This window comes from Oncorhynchus mykiss, chromosome 10, assembly GCF_057628025.1.
Source record: "Oncorhynchus mykiss isolate SJ-2025 chromosome 10, ASM5762802v1, whole genome shotgun sequence".
Taxonomy (NCBI): domain Eukaryota; kingdom Metazoa; phylum Chordata; class Actinopteri; order Salmoniformes; family Salmonidae; genus Oncorhynchus; species Oncorhynchus mykiss.
Genome location: NC_143031.1, coordinates 27,965,407 through 27,986,095, shown reverse-complemented (window position 1 = coordinate 27,986,095; position 20,689 = coordinate 27,965,407). Strand labels below are relative to the sequence as shown.

The following is a 20,689-nucleotide window of genomic DNA, read 5'->3' as shown; positions in this document are numbered from 1 at the left end:
TGTGAGAGCCAGAAATCTTGCTTGTTTGTAGGTGACCAAATACTTATTTTCCATCATAATTTGCAACTAAATTGATTAAAAATCCTACAATGTGATTTTCTGGATTTTTTTCCTCTATTTTTGTCTGTCATAGTTGAAGTGTACCTATGATGAAAATTACAGGCCTCTCTCATCTTTTTAAGTGGGAGAACTTGCACAATTGGTGGCTGACTAAATACTTTTTTGCCCCAGTGTGTGTGTGTGTGTGTGTGTGTCAATCAGGTAAATATATATCATAAATGTATGTACCTAATATTTCATCATATACATTGATATTTAATATATTTACACAAACGTACATGGAGCTCTGTAAGTTCTGTCTTTTATACAAATATGTCCAAGTCGGCTCTAACATACCGGCCCCTAATTGTTTACTACACTGAATGCACAACAATTACTTAATATTCAAACGTAGAGCCAATACACAAAACATTCTATACCAGAACACCATTACAGTTCATAGCTATATAGAAATATACAAGGTCCCATATAGGAAAAGAGTCCATAGATCTCAGTCTGAGTTGTGTTCAGGTGTTCAACTTCCCAAAAATTTCAAAAGTTTTCGTCCAAAAATGTATGACTATGACATCAAAGAATGTAAGAGTACGACATCAGCGAATCAGAGGTGCACGTGATTCAAAGATGGAGCACTGTGTGTGTGTGTGTGTCTCTCACTCTGCCGCCTCCAGGAGCAGACAGTTTATTGATAGGTCTCTGTAAGATATTGGTCTTGGTCTTAACCATGACGCTCCGGACAAGACCATTGGCCCCTATCAAAGCCTCCACCACACACCCCATTAGCCAAGAGTTCCTTGGGGTGGTGTCATCGACGATGACAACAAGGTTACCAGGACTGAAGTTTCTCTTGGTTTTGTTCCGCTCCTGTATAAGTGGAAGATACTCCCTGATCCATCTCTACCAGAAGAGGTCAGTGATATATTGTACTTGCTTCCATCTCCTTTGTGAGTATAGGTCGCTTCTCTGGAATTTCCCTGGTGGCAGGACTGGCTTTGATTTCAGATGAAGCAGATGGTTTGTCGTCAGGGGTTCTAGATCATTAGGGTCATTTGTTAGTTGTGATTGGTCTGTCGTTCATAATCGCCTCAACTTCACACAAGGCTGTCTGCAAAGCCTCATCATCCAGTACTTGCTGTTTAAGGACTGAATAGAGGATCTTTTGAATAGAGGATCAACCTCTCCCATACCCCCCCCCCCCCCATGGTGGGCTCCAGAGGGATGGTTGAATGACCATGTCACTCTTTCCTTCAGTCATTTGTTTTGAATCTTGTTGTGATCCAGCTCTTTCAGAGCTTCTCCTAGCTCTCTGTGTGTTCCAACAAAGTTGGTGCCATTGTTTGTTCTGATACTTGATACTGGGCCCCTTCGACAGATGAACCTGCACAGGGCATTGATGCAGGAATCAGTATCCAGATAACAAGCAACTTCTAGATGGATAGCTAGACTCACAAGGCAAGGAAAGATCACACCATACTGCTTCACATGAATGCGGGCTTGCTTAACCTCTTTGGGGCCGAAGTAATCTATGCTCACATGGTTGAAAGGCGGTAAATCAGGTGACACCCGATCTTGTGGAAGGTTGGCCATCTTCTGTTCTCCAGCTCTAGCTTGCATCCACCTGCAGAAGACACAGCTCTTAAGGATCTTCTTTGCTAAGGATTTGGCACAGGGTATCCAATTTCACTGGCGAAGTCTAGAAAGCATGTGACCTCTCCCAGAGTGGCCAACATGCTCATGGATGTGGAGTAAGATCAGTCTGGAGATGTAGGAGTCTTTGGGCAGGATCATAGGATTCTTTAGTTCCGGTAGGCATAGCAGCTTTGCTTAACCTTCCTCCCACTCTCAGAATGCCATTGTCAACAATTGGATCAAGCTTACAGATTGAGCCGCTTCTCTTGGCACATTGTTTTCCTTTCACAACTAGTGCAATTTCTTGTTTAAAGTGCTGTCGTTACTCAAATCGAATGATGACATTTTCTGCTTCATCTTGGTCATCCACAGACACTTTCTTTTCCAAACGTTAGTTTGAACTTGTCAATTTGTTCCTTCAGGGAGTTTGTTAGACTCTGATCTGATCCTGGATCAGTTTGTGTGAGAACTTTCCTTTTCTGGCTGAACTGTAGAAGAAGTCTCTTCAGTTTCAGCATCCAGGCAACTGTTTTCTTCAAGCTGTTCCATGTTGAATAGTACAAAAATCATTTTGCTGGTGGGACTCTTTTCTTCCACACTTGTACTGTTTACGATGACGTCTTTTCTCACCTCTGGATCATCCGGAGGGAGGGAGCCAAGCTCCTCGGCGACTTTCGGCCATTGTATTTCTGTTTTCTCCAGGAATTCTGGTCCTTTGCGCCATCTTTTTGAGTTCAGGAAAGAGGCATCATCGGCTGGGTTGTGTTTGGAGTTCAAATACCTCCACTATTTTGCTTTCGATAGGTCACGGATCATAGCAACCCTATTAGCCACAAAGGTATAGAATCTCTTGGTATCATTGCAGATGTATTTTAGCACAGACTGGCTGTCTGTCCAGAAAGTTGACTCCTCAAGTTCAATCTGGAGCTCCAACCTTAACATCCTGTCCACTCGCACTGCCAATGTTGCTGCGGTAAGTTCCAGTCTGGGGATCGTCATCTGCTTGAGTGGAGTCACCCTTGATTTCCCCAGTATGAATGCGATGTGGATCTTAAGTAGCTTGCCGTGCCGTAACCTTGTTCACTTGCGTCACCGAAGTGATGCAGCTGTGCGGTCTTGTCCTGACCAAAGTTGTCAGGCATCATACACCTGTCAATCTGGAATCTGGACAGCTGGTCCAGCTCTGAGAGCCATCTCTTCCATGAAATAGAGTGTTCTTCAGGGATGACTTCATCCCATCCACACTTTAGCTTGCAGAGCACTTGAAGAATTTGCTTTGCCTTTAATACGAATAGTGCGAGGAAACCTAATGGATCATAAATAGAGCTGAATGTTGAGAGAATACCTCTTCTTGTAAGGGGTCTGTTCTTGACAGTGACTCGGAAGGTAAACGCATCACTTTCAATGTTCCATCGGATTCCAAGTGCTCTTTCAACAGGCAGCTTTTCTCTGTCCAGGTCCAGTTCTTTTATCTGCTTGGCTTTGTGTTCATCAGGGATAGAAGCCAGCACAGCGCGGTTGTTGGTGACCCACTTGGTCAATTTGAACCCACCCTGAGAGCACACATCCCTGAGGCTTTTTGTGAGAGCTATGGCTTGTTCTTCTGTGGCCACTGACTTGAGGCAGTCATCAACATAGAAGTTGGACTTGACTGTTTGAATCACCTCTTCATCGTACCTCTCACAGTCTTTCGCAGTGCAAAGTTTGCACAACTTGGAGAGGTTATTGCACTGAAAAGATGTACCGTCATTCTGTACTCCTCCAATCTTTTGTTAGTATCACCGTCCGGCCACCATAGGTATCTCATCTTCATGGACACGTACTTGATGGAACATTCCTTAGATGTCTGCCATCATGGCAATGTGCTCTTGCCGAAATCTTAGCAAGACTCCTATAAGCGTGTTTGCCAGGTCAGGGCCTTGAAGGAGTTCACTGTTGAGAGATGTGCCTTTTATAGGATGATGAACAGTCAAACACCACTCGTATTATTGCGCTTATGGTGAACGCCATGGTGTGGTATGTACCATACCTTGCCTTTCTCTCTGAGGTGCTGTTCTTGTGATACCTTCTCGGCTTAACCTTTTGTTATCATCTCTTCCATGAAGCCTTTGTACTTTGCAGCGTAACCTTTGCCCTTCTTGAACTTCTTGATAATATTTAGAGCCCAATGCTTTGCCATGTCACGGTTGTTTGGCAGGACTACATCTTTGTTGCAAATGGCAACGGTAAGTAGTAGTGACAGTCTTTGAGGGTTATGGAGCTTGATACTATCTCCATAAACTTACGATCCTCAGCTGACATCTCACTTTTCTCTTCATACTCTCTCTCTCTCAGGGAAGTCATGGTTGTACTGATTTACCAGAAGAACCCCCAGGTCGGCCATTGAGATACGATTGGCCATCACCGTAGGACGCCCAGATTCTTCTGCCATGGCACAATTGTTAAGAGGACCATTCATCACCCATCCGAAGAGGGTTTTCACTGCATACGGTCCGTTGCCTTGGCTACTTTTGATTTGCCAGTGTCCCATTGCCTTTGGAGCATTTACGCCAATCAGGAGTTCGACGTCGGCATCAATCTCCTTCAACTGAACCTCTTTCAGGTATGGCCACCTTTTGAGATCTTTCTGAGTGGGAATGTTCTCTCTTGTCACTGGGATTTTATTCTGGGTGTAGACCTTTGGTAATGCAAGAAATGTGTTGCCTTACACGTTGCCAATCTCTAATCCAGATATCTCAAAGCTCTTGGTAGGACTCTCCTGCCCCATTGTGCGTAGCAGAATTTCAGTCTCACTGCCTTTAGCTTTCAGCTGTACAAAATGTTGCTGAGCTACCAAAATCGAGAAACGCATAGGTTAACACAGACTTGCTTCCATTTGCCACCTTTACTTGAGCTAACACAATTGCAAGTGCACAATCTGTACCGGCCCCGGTATCTTCATCAGTTTCCAGTGAAACAAGAGCACTGCTGACAGTCTCCTCCCGCTTTACTGCTACACCACTCGTATCTGCCTTCAGAGATCTAAATCTCTCTCTTCCTTCAATGTGCAGGATAGTGGGGTGCTTTCTTTGACAGCTCTGACAGGTCATCCTTCTTTTACATTCTCTGCTTAAGTGTCCTGTAATCAAACAGCCAAAACAAAGGCCTCTTGGTCGCAGAAACTCAACCTTGGATTTGTGTGGCTGTGTTTTCACTTGTTGGCAGTCGACCAATAAATGCTCACCAGCACAAAATACACTGGAAGCATCAGAAGGGTAGGTGCCTGGTCTCTTTACTACTGGGAGCATCAGAAGGGTAGGTGCCTGGTCTCTTTACTTTGAATGTTTGTTTTTTTAGAGGTTTTTCAGAGTCACAATCTGCCACAACAGTTACTGCAGTGGTAAAGCTGCTTCCCCTACTCTTGGACTGCTGTTTAAAGTCGGCTTCTGTTTTGGTTTTTAAAAACTTTTTGTTGGGCATACAACGGATCCTGCAGTATTTTGGACTGTTTTTCCATGAACATCACAAGGTCACTGAACTGGGCCTCAGGTGGCTTCTCTCTAAAATATCACATGCTATAGACCTCCATTTTTCCTTTAGTTTGTAGGGAAGTTTTGACATGATCAACTTTATTTTGGAGGGAAGATTAAGCTCTTCCATGTTCTGTAGGTCTTGCATAGTGTTAAAGCAACCTCTAGATAGAGTGCATAGCCACAAAGTACCTTTCCATTATCCGGTTTGATGTTTGTCCAGTTCCAAACTTTTTCCATGTAAACAGTGGTGACTTTGATTTCATTGCCAAAGTGTTCCTTTAACAACCTCTTAGCCACTGCATAGCCTCTTCTGGCTTTCATATGCAGACAACTACGTACCAGATCCTTGGGCTGACCAGAGGTGTACTGTTCCAGGTAATAAAGCCTATCCTGTGTGTATATGTGTGTGTGTGTATATATACACTGCTCAAAAAAATAAAGGGAACACTTAAACAACACAATGTAACTCCAAGTCAATTACACTTCTGTGAAATCAAACTGTCCACTTAGGAAGCAACACTGATTGACAATAAATATCACATCCTGTTGTGCAAATGGAATAGACAACAGGTGGAAATTATAGGCAATTAGCAAGACACCCCAATAAAGGAGTGGTTCTGCAGGTGGTGACCACAGACCACTTCTCAGTTCCTATGCTTCCTGGCTGATGTTTTGGTCACTTTTGAATGCTGGCGGTGCTTTCACTCTAGTGGTAGCATGAGACGGAGTCTACAACCCACACAAGTGGCTCAGGTAGTGCAGCTCATCCAGGATGACACATCAATGTGAGCTGTGGCAAGAAGGTTTGCTGTGTCTGTCAGCGTAGTGTCCAGAGCATGGACGCGCTACCAGGAGACAGGCCAGTACATCAGGAGACGTGGAGGAGGCCGTAGGAGGGCAACAACCCAGCAGCAGGACCGCTACCTCCGCCTTTGTGCAAGGAGGAGCAGGACGAGCACTGCCATAGCCCTGCAAAATGACCTCCAGCAGGCCATAAATGTGCATGTGTCTGCTCAAACGGTCAGAAACAGACTCCATGAGGGTGGTATGAGGGCCCGACGTCCACAGGTTCGGGTTGTGCTTACAGCCCAACACCGTGCAGGAAGTTTGGCATTTGCCAGAGAACACCAAGATTGGCAAATCATCATGTCTCGCTCCATCCACCAACGCCACGTTGCACCACAGACTGTCCAGGAGTTGGCGGATGCTTTAGTCCAGGTCTGGGAGGAGATCCCTCAGGAGACCATCCACCACCTCATCAGGAGCATGCCCAGGTGTTGTAGGGAGGTCATACAGGCATGTGGAGGCCACACACACTACTGAGCCTCATTTTGACTTGTTTTAAGGACATTACATCAAAGTTGGATCAGCCTGTAGTGTGGTTTTCCACTTTAATTTTGAGTGTGATTCCAAATCCAGACCTCCATGGGTTGATACATTTGATATCCATTTATAATTTTTGTGTGATTTTGTTGTCACATTCAACTATGTAAAGAAAAAAGTATTTAATAAGAATATTTCATTCATTCAGATCTAGGATGTGTTATTTTAGTGTTCCCTTTATATTTTTGAGCATATATACATACTTTTTTGCCCCACTGTATGAGTATTTAGTCAGCCACCAATTGTGCAAGTTCTCCCACTTAAAAAGACGAGACAGGCCTGTAATTCTCCTCATAGGTACACTTCAACTATGACAGACAAAATGAGAAAAAAATTCCAGAAAATCACATTGTAGGATTTTTTATTAATTTAATGGCAAATTATGGCGGAAAAAAAGTATTTGGTCACCTACAAGTGGCTCCACGCAAGATCTCACCCCGTGGGGTCAAAATGATCACAAGAACGGTGAGCAAAAATCCCAGAACCACACGGGGGGACCTAGTGAATGAACTGCAGAGAGCTGGGATCAAAGTAACAAAGCCTACCATTCAGTCACACACTACGCCGCCAGGAACTCAAATGCTGCAGTGCCAGACGTGTCCCCCTGCTTAAGCCAGTACATGTCCAGGCCCGTCTGAAGTTTTCTAGAGAGCATTTGGATGATCCATGAAACCAAAATATAACTTTTTGGTAAAAACTCAACTTGTTGTGTTTGGAGGACAAAGAATGCTGAGTTGCATCCAAATAACACCATACCTACTGTGAAGCATGGGGGTGGAAACATCATGTTTTGGGGCTGTTTTTCTGCAAAGGGACCAGGACAACTGATCTGTGTAAAGGAAATAATGAATGGGGCCATGTATCGTGAGATTGAGTGAAAACCTCCTTCCATCAGCAAGGGCATTGAAGATGAAACGTAGCTGGGTCTTTCAGCATGACAATTATCCCAAACACACCGCCCGGGCAACGAAGGAGTGGCTTCGTAAGAAGCATTTTAAGGTCCTGGAGTGGCCTAGCCAGTCTCCAGATCTCAACCCCATAGAAAATCTTTGGAGGGAGTTGAAAGTCTGTGTTGCCCAGCAACTGCCCGAAAACATCACTGCTCTAGAGGAGATCTGCATGGAGGAATGGGCCTTGTGAAGACTTACAGAAAACGTTTGACCTCTGTCATTGCCAACAAAGGGTATATAACAAAGTATTGAGATAAACTTTTGTTATTGACCAAATACTTATTTTCCACCATAATTTGCAAATAAATTAATTAAAAATCCTACAATGTGATTTTCTGGATTTTGTTTCTCATTTTGTCTGTCATAGTTGAAGTGCACCTATAATTAAAATTACAGGCCTCTCTCATCTTTTTAAGTGGGAGAACTTGCACAATTGGTGGCTGACTAAATAATTTTTTGCCCCACTGTATACACACACACAGAGGAGGTGCATAAATCCTTCTGGCTCCTCTGAATGAAATCTGTGCGTCACAGAGTTCAAGGTCGCAGTGATTATTACAGTGCTAAATGCAGTGTCTCTTTTGGGAAGACTCTTCAGAATCCATTAGCATGAAACACAGGCAGTTAAACGGCCCCTCGGGTGGGCCGCCCGAAAAGTCACAAGCGCTCTACCTCGGAGGAGAGAATGTGTAAAAACCTGCCGGTACTTTCTCAAAGTCACTGTGAACTTCAAAATGTTGGACTTTTCGAAGGACACATGGTTAGCAGTTCAAATTAAACGCTTCGCATAGGTTTTTTAAAGTTATAATTCTCCATTTTGTTTGGATAGAGATTGTGTTTCTGCTAAAATAGCAATAGCTAGCTGTCTAGGTCCAGTGTGTAAGCACATTTGGAAACAACTTCAAGGCAGCTGGCTGCTTTGAGGTGGTTTGGTTGAACTCGACAGTTCACAGAAGACTGGGTCAGTTTAGACTTCAGGGATGTTGTGGTACGTGTGTGTGTCCGTGCATCTTGTGTGAGTAGGAGGTTTAGGTGTATGTGTGTTTTATTCATCCCACATTGTTGATGACTGGTCATGCCTACTGGACCGTCCATCAATACCACCCCCAGCCACCATCCAGCCCCAACACACCACCCTCTGTATCCAAAAACCATAGTGCCATCTGCCATTCCCCCTTCCTCTGAGGTGGCATGGCCACAGGCTTTTAGCAAGGAATAACGCAGTATTTTCTTTCCAGCCCGAAACGCATGACTCATTGCCATCCCTGTTTGTTTGTGGATGTAATGGAATTTTGCTCTTTGCCGAATACAGTAACTCCATTATTATGAGTGATAATATTGTTTCTCGATATGGGAAAAAGAGCATTTACATTTTCCACAGAACCGCAGCTATGATTATCCACCTGCTGCGGGTTTGTTTGGATACGGGTGTTAGGCGTTTCACACAAACACTAATATAAAGGCAAAAATTGAGAGGTAGCACTTTTGCAAACAAAATGGCCACTGATCATTGATGTGGCTTTAGTTCTACTGTTGTATCACCTCACGTTGTTTTTATATACGCCTAGTGTTGTTTCAGCTTTATTTTACTGACGCAGCTCAACAGAAAGAACAAAGTTGTACAGTATGTGTGTGCGTGTGGTATTAGCTACCCAAATGTAACCCACTCTGTCATGTTCTGTATATGATGCCATAATCTGTAAGGTCGGTCATAAAACAAACTAGGTTTCTATTCTAAACCTATTCTAAGTAGGTTAGGGAAATTCTTTCTGCTATTATGGTGTGCGTTAATGTCTTTACGTGTGTGTGTGTGTGTGTGTGTGTGTATGATGCACAGTGTTGTGTGAAGTCTGCATCTGCTTTAGTTCATGTGTTTATGTGGGTGGTATTTGTGTAGGAACAGAGACATTAAAGTGTGACTGTGTATGTCTGTGTTAACGCACATGTGTTTGTGTGCAAGGCAAACATGTGTAATACTCTTGAGTACAGTATTAGTGCGCATGCATGAACACAAGGCAAACGTGATCGTATTAATGTGTGTGTGTGAGTGAGCACTGTACTGTGTGTGTGTGTGGCGGGGTTGCCAGCCCGGCCCAGCCTCCTCCTCCGTTTCTCATTACTGTGCTGATGAGTCAGTGTCTGTGAATGCAGCCATCCATGGAGGCGAAGAGTGACGTTAATGTGTTTACTCTGTGTTTGTTCTGTGTCTTTACAGCATGCCGCCGTGACCCTCTAATGGAGTCCAGGGCTCCAGTCCCGGCCTTGGCCCCTTCCCTCTTATTAAGTCTCTCTCCCCCTCACAGCGATGACATTGGGGAGAGGGAAGTGTGAGAGGAACCTCTCTCCTTTTCCTCTCTCCCTCTCTCTGGCCGTGTCCGAAATCTGGCTTGCCTACTACTTACTTAAACTGCACACTGTGTACTAATCATACTACATACTATTTAGAACGTACTGTAAAAAATGAATGCAGTAAGCAACAAATATCAACACACTAGGCTTCCCCTACTGAGAATGTGTCATCTAATGCGCCATTGCGTTGATTCCCGCCATTTGTTCATTTTGGTACAGCACGTCCCCTAAGGTGATTATCACCTGTTGTCAGACACACGTTGGTCTCAAAATAATATTCTATTCCTCAGTAGTGTGCAGCGAATTCTACGAGATGAAAAGCCGAAATGATTATGCCATCCTGGTATCTCTCCTCTCTTCTCTCTCTTTGGACTTTGCCCAATTTAGAGGAATCCTCTGACATTTTTTGAGATGTCTCTTGGTTTTCAAGACACACCTCTGACCACTTACTTTGTCGACAAATAAAGAAAATACTTTGCAGGGGGAAAGTGCAGCCGGTGCAGAAACGAAGCTCAGCGGTTCTCACTAGCTCACCTATTAGGCAGGTGTCAAGGTGCAGCAACGCTCCAGAGTTACTGGTAAACTTGGGAAGGGAGGGAGGAGTGGGGAGGTTGAAAGACATACTCTTTCTCTCCAAAGATACACACAAGGTCAGACCCCTGTGCCAAGAATAAGCCCCCGACTGCTGCTAGCCCCCCTCCTGACCTCAAGAGTGCATAAATTTATCCTTGGTTGAAAGAACTTGGCAACAAATGGTTTAACTTCTGGTTGCCCAGGGACACATAGGAAGCCCTCTAAGTCAAACCCCACAAAGATATGAGTCGGGAGCTATCTGAGGTGGAGGTGAAAGATTTACTGAAAAGTGTTCCACTAGCAATAGCCCTTTTTATGGCGTTGATGGTTTGAAAACCCCAGAAGTGAACATCTTGTTACCATGGGGGGAAATGCAATTGCTTGACAATTACTTCACTATTTACTTACCGACTGAAGCGAGAGACTTTCTTACCAAGCAGTCAATTTTCTCAGCCAATTGTCTTTCCTCGATTAATATTTGACATCCATACACGCTCTCCCTTTGTAATTGCCCCCGTTGATTGAAACAATTATACACTGCTGACATCATCGGAGGCTTATTACAATAATTGAATAGGACTTTGGGCGGTTGTGGTTTTCGCCGCCCACCAACTGCCGCTGTCAATTAAACATTAAAAAGGTTGTGTGTTTATTTCCCTCCCTTCTGTCCCCCCAGTCGCTAGGACGTCTGTTGCGCTGCCTGCCGGCAATGCCCCAGTGCTCATTACTGATTTTAAGTTATGAATACCTGATAGCTCAAATTTATGTTTTATGTTGAGCTCTGCCTGTAATTCGCCCTCTGAGAATGGCGGTACGAAGATGTGTATACATCTTGTGTATACATCGACCGACTATGATTTTTCAACGCCGACACCGATACTGATTATTGGAGGACCAAAAAAGCCGATACCGATTAATCGGACAAATTTTTTTTTAAATTAAAAAAACCAAAAAATACATTGTAATAATGACAATTACAACAATACTGAATGAACACTTATTTTAACTTAATATAATACATCAATAAAATCAATTTAGCCTCAAATAAATAATGAAACGTGTTCAATTTGGTTTAAATAATGCAAAAACAAAGTGTTGGAGAAGAAAGTAAAAGTGCCTTATGTGCTAACGTTTCAGTTCCTTGCTCAGAACATGAGAACATGAAAGCTGGTGGTTCCTTTTTTTTTTTTTGTAACAGTATTTTTTTATTGGAATTTCACCATTTTCACCCATATTAAGAGATACAACAACAGAGACAAAGCAACCAAAAAAACAGCCCTCACTTACACATACCTTTATTTATATATATATATATATATATATATATACACACACACACACACACACACACACACACACACACACACACACACACACACACACACACACACACACACACACACACACCATTTTCCTCTTCCGGCTTGGTGCTTCTCTCACCCCATCCCCATCATTGCGTCTCTCAATACATACATTTTAAACAAACTTACAAACAGAAATTAAACAAGAAGTTAGGTTCCACACATGGAACGTACAGTGTAGTTCTGAAATACATAGATCCCCGCCATTCTTGCAGCATAATTAGTGGTTCCTTTTAACATGCGTCTTCAATATTCCCAGGTAAGCAGTTTTAGGTTGTAGTTATTATAGGAATTATAGGACTGTTTCCCTCTATACCATTTTGTATTTCATTAACCTTTGACTATTGGATGTTCTTATAGGCACTTTAGTATTGCCAGTGTAACAGTATAGCTTCCGTCCCTCTCCTCGCTCCTCCCTGGGCTCGAACCAGCAACACAACGACAACAGCCACCATCGAAGCAGCTTTACCCATGCAGAGCAAGGGGATCAACTACTAGAAGGCTCAGAGCGAGTGATGTTTGAAACGCTATTAGCGCGCGCTAACTAGCTAGCCATTTCACTTCGGTTACACCAGCCTCATCTCGGGAGTTGATAGGCTTGAAGTCATAAACAGCGCAATGCTTGACGCACAACGAAGAGCTGCTGGCAAAACGCACGAAAGTGCTGTTTGAATGAATGTTTACGCGCCTGCTTCTGCCTACCACCACTCAGTCAGATACTTAGATACTTGTATGCTTGTATGCTCAGTCAGATTATATGCAACGCAGGACACGCTAGATAATATCTAGTAATATCATCAACCATGTGTAGTTAACTAGTGATTTTGATTGTTTTTTATAAGATAAGTTTAACTAGCTAGCAACTTACCTTGGCTTACTGCATTAGCGTAACAGGCAGTCTCCTTGTGGAGTGCAACGAGAGAGAGGCAGGTCGTTATTGCGTGGAACTAGTTAACTGTAAGGTTGCAAGATTGGATTGCCCGAGCCAACAAGGTGAAAATCTGTTGTTCTGCCCCTGAACGAGACAGTTAACCCACCGTTCCTAGGCCGTCATTGAAAATAAGAATGTGTTCTTAACTGACTTGCCTAGTTAAATAGAGATTAAATAAAGGTGTACATTTTTTTTTTTACAAAAAATCCACCATAATTTGCAAACAAATTCATAAAAAATCCTACAATGTGATTTTCTGGATTTTTTTTCTTCTCATTTTGTCTGTCATAGTTGAAGTGTACCTATGTACCTAATTTCAGGCCTCTCATCTTTTTAAGTGGGAGAACTTGCACAATTGGTGGCTGACAATACTTTTTTGCCCCATTGTGTATACAGTGCCTTGCGAAAGTATTCGGCCCCCTTGAACTTTGCGACATTTCAGGCCTCAAACATAAAGATATAAAACTGTATTTTTTTGTGAAGAATCAACAAGTTGGACACAATCATGAAGTGGAACGACAGTTATTGGATATTTCAAACTTTTTTAACAAATCAAAAACTGAAAAATTGGGCGTGCAAAATTATTCAGCCCCCTTAAGTTAATACTTTGTAGCGCCACCTTTTGCTGCGATTACAGCTGTAAGTCGCTTGGGGTATGTCTCTATCAGTTTTGCACATCGAGAGACTGACATTTTTTCCCATTCCTCCTTGCAAAACAGCTCGAGCTCAGTGAGGTTGGATGGAGAGCATTTGTGAACAGCAGTTTTCAGTTCTTTCCACAGATTCTCGATTGGATTCAGGTCTGGACTTTGACTTGGCCATTCTAACACCTGGATATGTTTATTTTTCAACTATTGCATTGTAGATTTTGCTTTATGTTTTGGATCATTGTCTTGTTGGAAGACAAATCTCCGTCCCAGTCTCAGGTCTTTTGCAGACTCCATCAGGTTTTCTTCCAGAATGGTCCTGTATTTGGCTCCATCCATCTTCCCATCAATTTTAACCATCTTCCCTGTCCCTGCTGAAGAAAAGCAGGCCCAAACCATGATGCTGCCACCACCATGTTTGACAGTGGGGATAGGGTGTTCAGGGTGATGAGCTGTGTTGCTTTTACGCCAAACATAACGTTTTGCATTGTTGCCAAAAAGTTCAATTTTGGTTTCATCTGACCAGAGCACCTTCTTCCACATGTTTGGTGTGTCCCCCAGGTGGCTTGTGGCAAACTTTAACCGACACTTTTTATGGATATCTTTAAGAAATTACTTTCTTCTTGCCACTCTTCCATAAAGGCCAGATTTGTGCAATATACGACTGATTGTTGTCCTATGGACAGAGTCTCCCACCTCAGCTGTAGATCTCTGCAGTTCATCCAGAGTGATCATGGGCCTCTTGGCTGCATCTCTGATCAGTCTTCTCCTTGTATGAGCTGAAAGTTTAGAGGGACGGCCAGGTCTTGGTAGATTTGCAGTGGTCTGATACGCCTTCCATTTCAATATTATCGCTTGCACAGTGCTCCTTGGGATGTTTAAAGCTTGGGAAATCTTTTTTGTATCCAAATCCGGCTTTAAACTTCTTCACAACACTATCTCGGACCTGCCTGGTGTGTTCATTGTTCTTCATGATGCTCTCTTTGCTTTTAACGGACCTCTGAGACTATCACAGTGCAGGTGCATTTATACGGAGACTTGATTACACACAGGTGGATTGTATTTATCATCATTAGTCATTTAGGTCAACATTGGATCATTCAGAGATCCTCACTGAACTTCTGGAGAGAGTTTGCTGCACTGAAAGTAAAGGGGCTGAATAATTTTGCACGGCCAATTTTTCAGTTTTTGATTTGTTAAAGAAGTTTGAAATATCCAATAAATGTCCTTTCATGATTGTGTCCCACTTGTTGTTGATTCTTCACAAAAAAAAATACAGTTTTATATCTTTATGTTTGAAGCCTGAAGTGTGGCAAAAGGTCGCAAAGTTCAAGGGGGCCGAATACTTTCGCAAGGCACTGTATATATAGTCTTTGCATTAGTGTGACTGGTGTTTGTGGACAGATGGATGCTCACTGTTCAGCCTTTTGAGGAAGTCAGGATTTCCAATTCAATAAGGTCTCTTATCTGGTATTGGCATTTGGTGCTCCCCTCATTTGGATGTCGCTCTGGTGACAATCCCCTGATGACTCTGGAGGGGTGTCCTGTGAACAAATGAGGATATCTGTTATTGTGTCTTGGTTATGTTAGCCGTGTGTATTGTGTTTTCAGTCATCAGGTTACACCCTTCCTGCTAATTATACTGTACACCAGTAGCTGTCTCTACCTGCTATACAGTAGTATATACTAGAGGTCGACCGATTTAATCGGAATGGGCGATTAATTAGGGCCGATTTCAAGTTTTCATAACAATCGGAAAACCGATTTTGCCCAAAAAAGTTCTTTTTTTAGACCTTTATCTAATCTTTATTATTTTTCTAGTCCAACGCAATAACGACCTGCCTCTCTCTTGTTGCACTCCACAAGGAGACTGCCTGTTACGCGAATGCAGTAAGCCAAGATAAGTTGCTAGCTAGTTTAAACTTATCTTATAAAAAAAACAATCAATCAATCAATCATAATCACTAGTTAACTACACATGGTTGATGATATTACTAGATATTATCTAGCGTGTCCTGCGTTGCATATAATCTGGCTGAGCATACAAGCATACAATTATCTAAGTATCTGACTGAGCGGTGGTAGGCAGAAGCAGGCGCGTAAACATTCATTCAAACAGCACTTTCGTGTGTTTTGCCAGCAGCTCTTCGTTGCGCGTCAAGCATTGCGCTGTTTATGACTTCAAGCCTATCAACTCCCGAGATGAGGCTGGTGTAACCGAAGTGAAATGGCTAGCTAGTTAGCGCTCACTAATAGCGTTTCAAACTCGCTCTGAGCCTTGGAATGGTTGTTCCCCTTGCTCTGCATGGGTAACGCTGCTTAGGGATGGAAGCTATACTGTTACACTGGCAATACTAAAGTGCCTATAAGAACATCCAATAGTCAAAGGTTAATGAAATACAAATGGTATAGAGGGAAATAGTCCTATAATTCCTATAATAACTACAACCTAAAACTTCTTATCTGGGAATATTGAAGACGCATGTTAAAAGGAACCACCAGCTTTCATATGTTCTCATGTTCTGAGCAAGGAACTTAAACGTTAGCTTTCTTACATAGCACATATTGCACTTTTACTTTCTTCTCCGACACTTTGTTTTTGCATTATTTAAACCAAATTGAACATGTTTCATTATTTATTTGAGGCTAAATTGATTGTATTGATGTATTATATTAAGTTAAAATAAGTGTTCATTCAGTATTGTTGTAATTGTCATTATTACAAATACATTTTAAAAAACGGCCGATTGATCGGAGTCGGCTTTTTGGTCCTCCAATAATCGGTATCGTTATCGGCTTTGAAAAATCATAATCGGTCGACCTCTAGTATATACCCTAAAAGGCCTCCTCTCCCAGAGTAAGATTTCTGCCCACAAAAAGACCCATCACACTTTTTTGTTGGTTTTCTGAATTTACGAGTTTCAAGCAACAAACAATCTTTTGGGAGACTTTTTCGCGATGGTGCTCTTAAATTAGCCCACAAAAAGCTGGCACCTCTTGTTAAGCCATGCCTCAGGGCGAATGCCCCCCTCTCTTAGGTGTAACCCCTTTTTTTTTTATCCGTCTCTCTCGATCTCTCCGTGTGTGTGTGTGTGTGTGTGTGTGTGTGTGTGTGTGTGTGTGTGTGTGTGTTTTCTCCCTCTGGAGTCATAGCGCTCTCTGTCCCTAAATATTTCAGAGGTGTTCCATGTTAGTTTCTCTGTAAATGTTTCTCCCTGACTTTTCTACGTCCACTCCCCCATCATCTCTTCACTGTCTGCTCGGAGCATTTACTCAGCGCATCCCAAAGAGAGTTACCCCTCCTCCTCCTCGATGTATCCACTCTCTCTCCCGGTCTTTCTCTACCAGGACAGTAGAATGGCTATCCTCAGTGTGAGGACTATTGGCGGTTATTTATGCTTAGGCTGAGGTAATGTTGGTGTCTGCCATTGTGTAATGGCCGCCTGAGCTACCGCTTCCTGACTGAATTACAGGGCAGCCGATGATCATCTTGCAAAATTAAATAGTGTTTGAAGGTTTCAAGAGGACTGGGGCTTGTTTCCACTGGGTAACCTTTTTGAAGTGACTGCTAACAATTATGCATCCCCCCTTAATTGTGAGGACCCCCCTCTCTGTTAGCTCAGTATATTGTAGTAGGTACCTCACACAGATCGTTCCCACATGTTCTCCTTTCTGACACTTGGTCCTTGGACCTCTCCAGCTGTTGATAGGCAAATAAATACGTGGGTGTGTGTGTGTGGGTGGGTGGGTGGGTGGGTGTGTCGAAGAAAGCGACTGAACATTTCGGCCTGATCTGTTAATGACATTGGGAAGTTGAGGCACTTCAGTCACAGCATCTCAGCATGACCAGCTGCTGCCTTGAACACAGGAAGGAGAGAGATGGAAGGAAAGAGGCAGACATTTACAGAGGAATAGAGTGGGACATGTATGCGTGAGAGAGAGAGGCTAAAGGTTAGAGCTGGGACGATAAACCAAAATGTATCGACACCTACGAAACCAACCATTTATCGAGGACGTTTTACTGATAACGATAATAACATTAAGTAGCCTTTATTCGAGGAATGTGAAGATTGCAATGAAATAGGCCTGTTTGCTGATAACATTCAAAGTAGTAGGAGTAGTTTAAAGGGTCTAATAAGAAAGCAACTGTTGCTTATTCATTTCATAAATGTATCGTTCAGTTTATCGTGGTATGGATTTTTGCTCTACTGCATGGTGCATAGAGGTGGTGCCTGCCCCTTTTGTTACGTGAGCGCCCTCCATGTAGCAAGGTGCCGACTGCACTGACACACACACACACCACGCAGCAGCAGAGGGGCATGGTTTCTCCTACTCTTCCCCTCATTCTGATTTGCATGGCTGCATCACAGGTTTTTCTCCTGAAGCTATGGCTAAAAATAGGCTCTCAATAGCGGGCTGCCAAGCAGACCTGCTCATCAGAACTAATTGCAACAGAAAAGTTCCCCCCCACTCCTTTTTCCCTTTTGCCATCCTTAGCTTTTGTTTACTCTGAATAGAATATCCTCTCTTTATTCACTGCAGACCAAACACAAATGGTCAGACCTATATTTTCCCCCACTAGTGTCTGTAATTGTAATTGCCAGGCTACCCATCCACATCGCTCCGGCCAAACGCCACATCCACTGACGTTTCTTCTCCACCAGTCTGTATTTTATCTCCTCCCTAACGACTTCTCGAATGCGAACACTAGAGCAAGGCAATATGGACAAAAACCCGTATCTCAATAAATTGCCTGAATTGATACGATAATGATCGAATCAAATCTTATTGTATTGGTCGCATACACATATTTAGCAGATGTTATTGCGGGTGTAGCGAAATGCTTGTGTTCCTAGCTCCAACAGTGCAGTAATATCTAACAATTCACAACAATACACGCAAAAAAGTAGAATAATGGAATTAAGAAATATATAAATATTAGCACGAGCAATGTCGGAGTGGCATTGACTAGAATATAGTAGAATAGAACACAGGATATAGATATGAAATGAGTAAAGTAATATGTAAACTTTATTAAAATGACTAGTGTTCCATTATTAAAGTGACCAGTGATTCCATGTCTTTGTTATATGGGGCAGCAGCCTCAAAAGTGCAGGGTTGAGTAACCAGGTGGTAGCCGGCTATTGAAGGCTATTTAACAGTCTGATGGCCTTGAGATAGAAGCTGTTTTTCAGTCTCTCGGTCCCTGCTTTGATGTATTTGTACTGACCTCGCTTTCTGGATGATAATGGGGTGAACAGGCCGTGGCTCGGGTGGTTGATGTCCTTGATGATCTTTTTGGCCTTCCTGTGACATCGGGTGCTGTAGGTGTCCTGGGGGGCCTGGAGAGCCCTGCGGTTGAGGTTGGTGCCCTGGAGGGCCTGGAGAGCCCTGCGGTTGAGGTTGGTGCAGTTGCCGTACCAGGCGGTGATACAGCCCAACAGGGAGAGGTTATATTCCTGGCCCTCACCTCCTCAACTGTAGGCTGTCTCATCATTATTGGTAATCAGGCTATTATTGGTAATCAGGTAATCAACTCAATCATCAAGTTTGCAGACAACACAACCATAGTAGTATGGTTGTGTTGTCTGCAAACTTGATGATTGAGTTGGAGGCGTGTGTGGCCACGCAGTCATGGGTGAACAGGGAGTACAGGAGTGGGCTGAGCACGCACCCTTGTGGGGCCCCTATGTTGAGGATCAATGAAGTGGAGGTGTTGTTTCTTACCTCCACCACCTGGGGGTGGGCCATCAGGAAGTCCAGGACTCAGTTGCACAGGGCGGGGTTCAGACTAGAGGTCGACCGAATATGATTTTTCAACACCGATACCGATTATTGGAGGACCAAAAAAGCCCATTACCGATTAATCGGACGATTTAAACATGTATTTATTTGTAATAATGACAATTACAACAATACTGAATGAACACTTATTTTAACTTAATATAATGCATCAATAAAATTAATTTAGCCTCAAGTAAATAATGAAACATGTTCAATTTGGTTAAAATAATGCAAAAACAAAGGGTTGGAGAAGAAAGTAAAAGTGCAATATGTGCTACGTAAGAAAGCTAACGTTTCAGTTCCTTGTTCAGAACATGAGAACAAATGAAAGCTGGTGGTTCCTTTTAACATGAGTCTTCAATATTCCCAGGTAAGACATTTTAGGTTGTAGTTATTATAGGAATTATAGGAGTATTTCCCTCTATACCATTTGTATTTCATTAACCTTTGACTATTGGATGTTATTAGCGTGCGCTAACTAGCTAGCCATTTCACTTCGGTTACACCAGCCTCATCTCGGGAGTTGATAGGCTTGAAGTCATAAACAGCGCAATGCTTGACGCACAACGAAGAGCTGCTGGCAAAACGCACGAAAGTGCTGTTTGAATGAATGTTTACGCGCTTGCTTCTGCCTACCACCACTCAGTCAGATACTTAGATACTTGTATGCTTGTATGCTCAGTCAGATTATATGCAACTCAGGACACGCTAGATAATATCTAGTAATATCATCAACCATGTGTAGTTAACTAGTGATTATGATTGTTTTTTATAAGATAAGTTTCATGCTAGCTAGCAGCTTACCTTGGCTTACTGCATTCGCGTAACAGGCAGTCAGACTCCTTGTGGAGTGCAACTAGAGAGAGGCAGGTCGTTATAGCGTTTGACTAGTTAACTGTAAGGTTGCAAGATTGGATCCCCCGAGCTGACAAGGTGAAAATCTGTCGTTGTGCTATAAATGGCAGTGGAATTATATTGAGTATGAGTCATCAGGCGATGTCTGTAAAATGGTGGATCCACTATAATTTGTCTTTGGAGCACTTCTGTTATTTTACTTTATTTTACTATTTTTTTTATCAAGGCAGCTGATTGTAACCAGGGTTTGCATAAGCTGCTGGTGCCGTGTCCTTCTCTAGCAATAGAACCCCTGTTAAGTCAAATTATTTCAGTGGCTATCATGCTCAGTCATCCAAGAAGGGCAAGCCAAGGGCCCACAATAGAACCTGGTAAAGGTGTGAAAAGCACAGTTGTCCCTCCCTGGTCTGGTTTCAGTTGGAATTCCACTCCAATCCCAGAGGACAATGAAACCCTATACTCCTATATCAAAAGAACCCTGCCATTCAAAAACCTATCTTGAGAATTGGACAGCTTTTGTTTTGTTTGTGGTGTGTTGTGGGGGCAGGGGATGAGGATGGGTGTCTCTTTATTGGGAGCGGCGGTGATCAATGGTATTGTGTGGAGCTTTGAGGTGGATGGTGGCCCAGCCCAGTGTAACGTCTGTGTGGAAAAGAGG

General features: G+C 43.0%; 1 protein-coding gene across 16 annotated transcripts in view; it reads left to right on the top strand.

Annotated features, from left to right (window-relative positions):
• cux1a (cut-like homeobox 1a) overlaps nucleotides 1–20,689 on the top strand; it is a 206,866-nt gene that overhangs the window by 68,876 nt on the left and 117,301 nt on the right. For 6 of the 16 annotated variants that reach the window (XM_090186279.1, XM_090186282.1, XM_090186278.1 and 3 more), the window contains exon 3: nucleotides 4,021–4,288. The exons of the other annotated variants lie outside the window; for them this stretch is intronic. The gene's annotated coding sequence lies outside the window, so the exon portion shown is untranslated. The remainder of the gene's footprint in view (nucleotides 1–4,020; nucleotides 4,289–20,689) is intronic. 16 annotated transcript variants of the gene reach the window in all.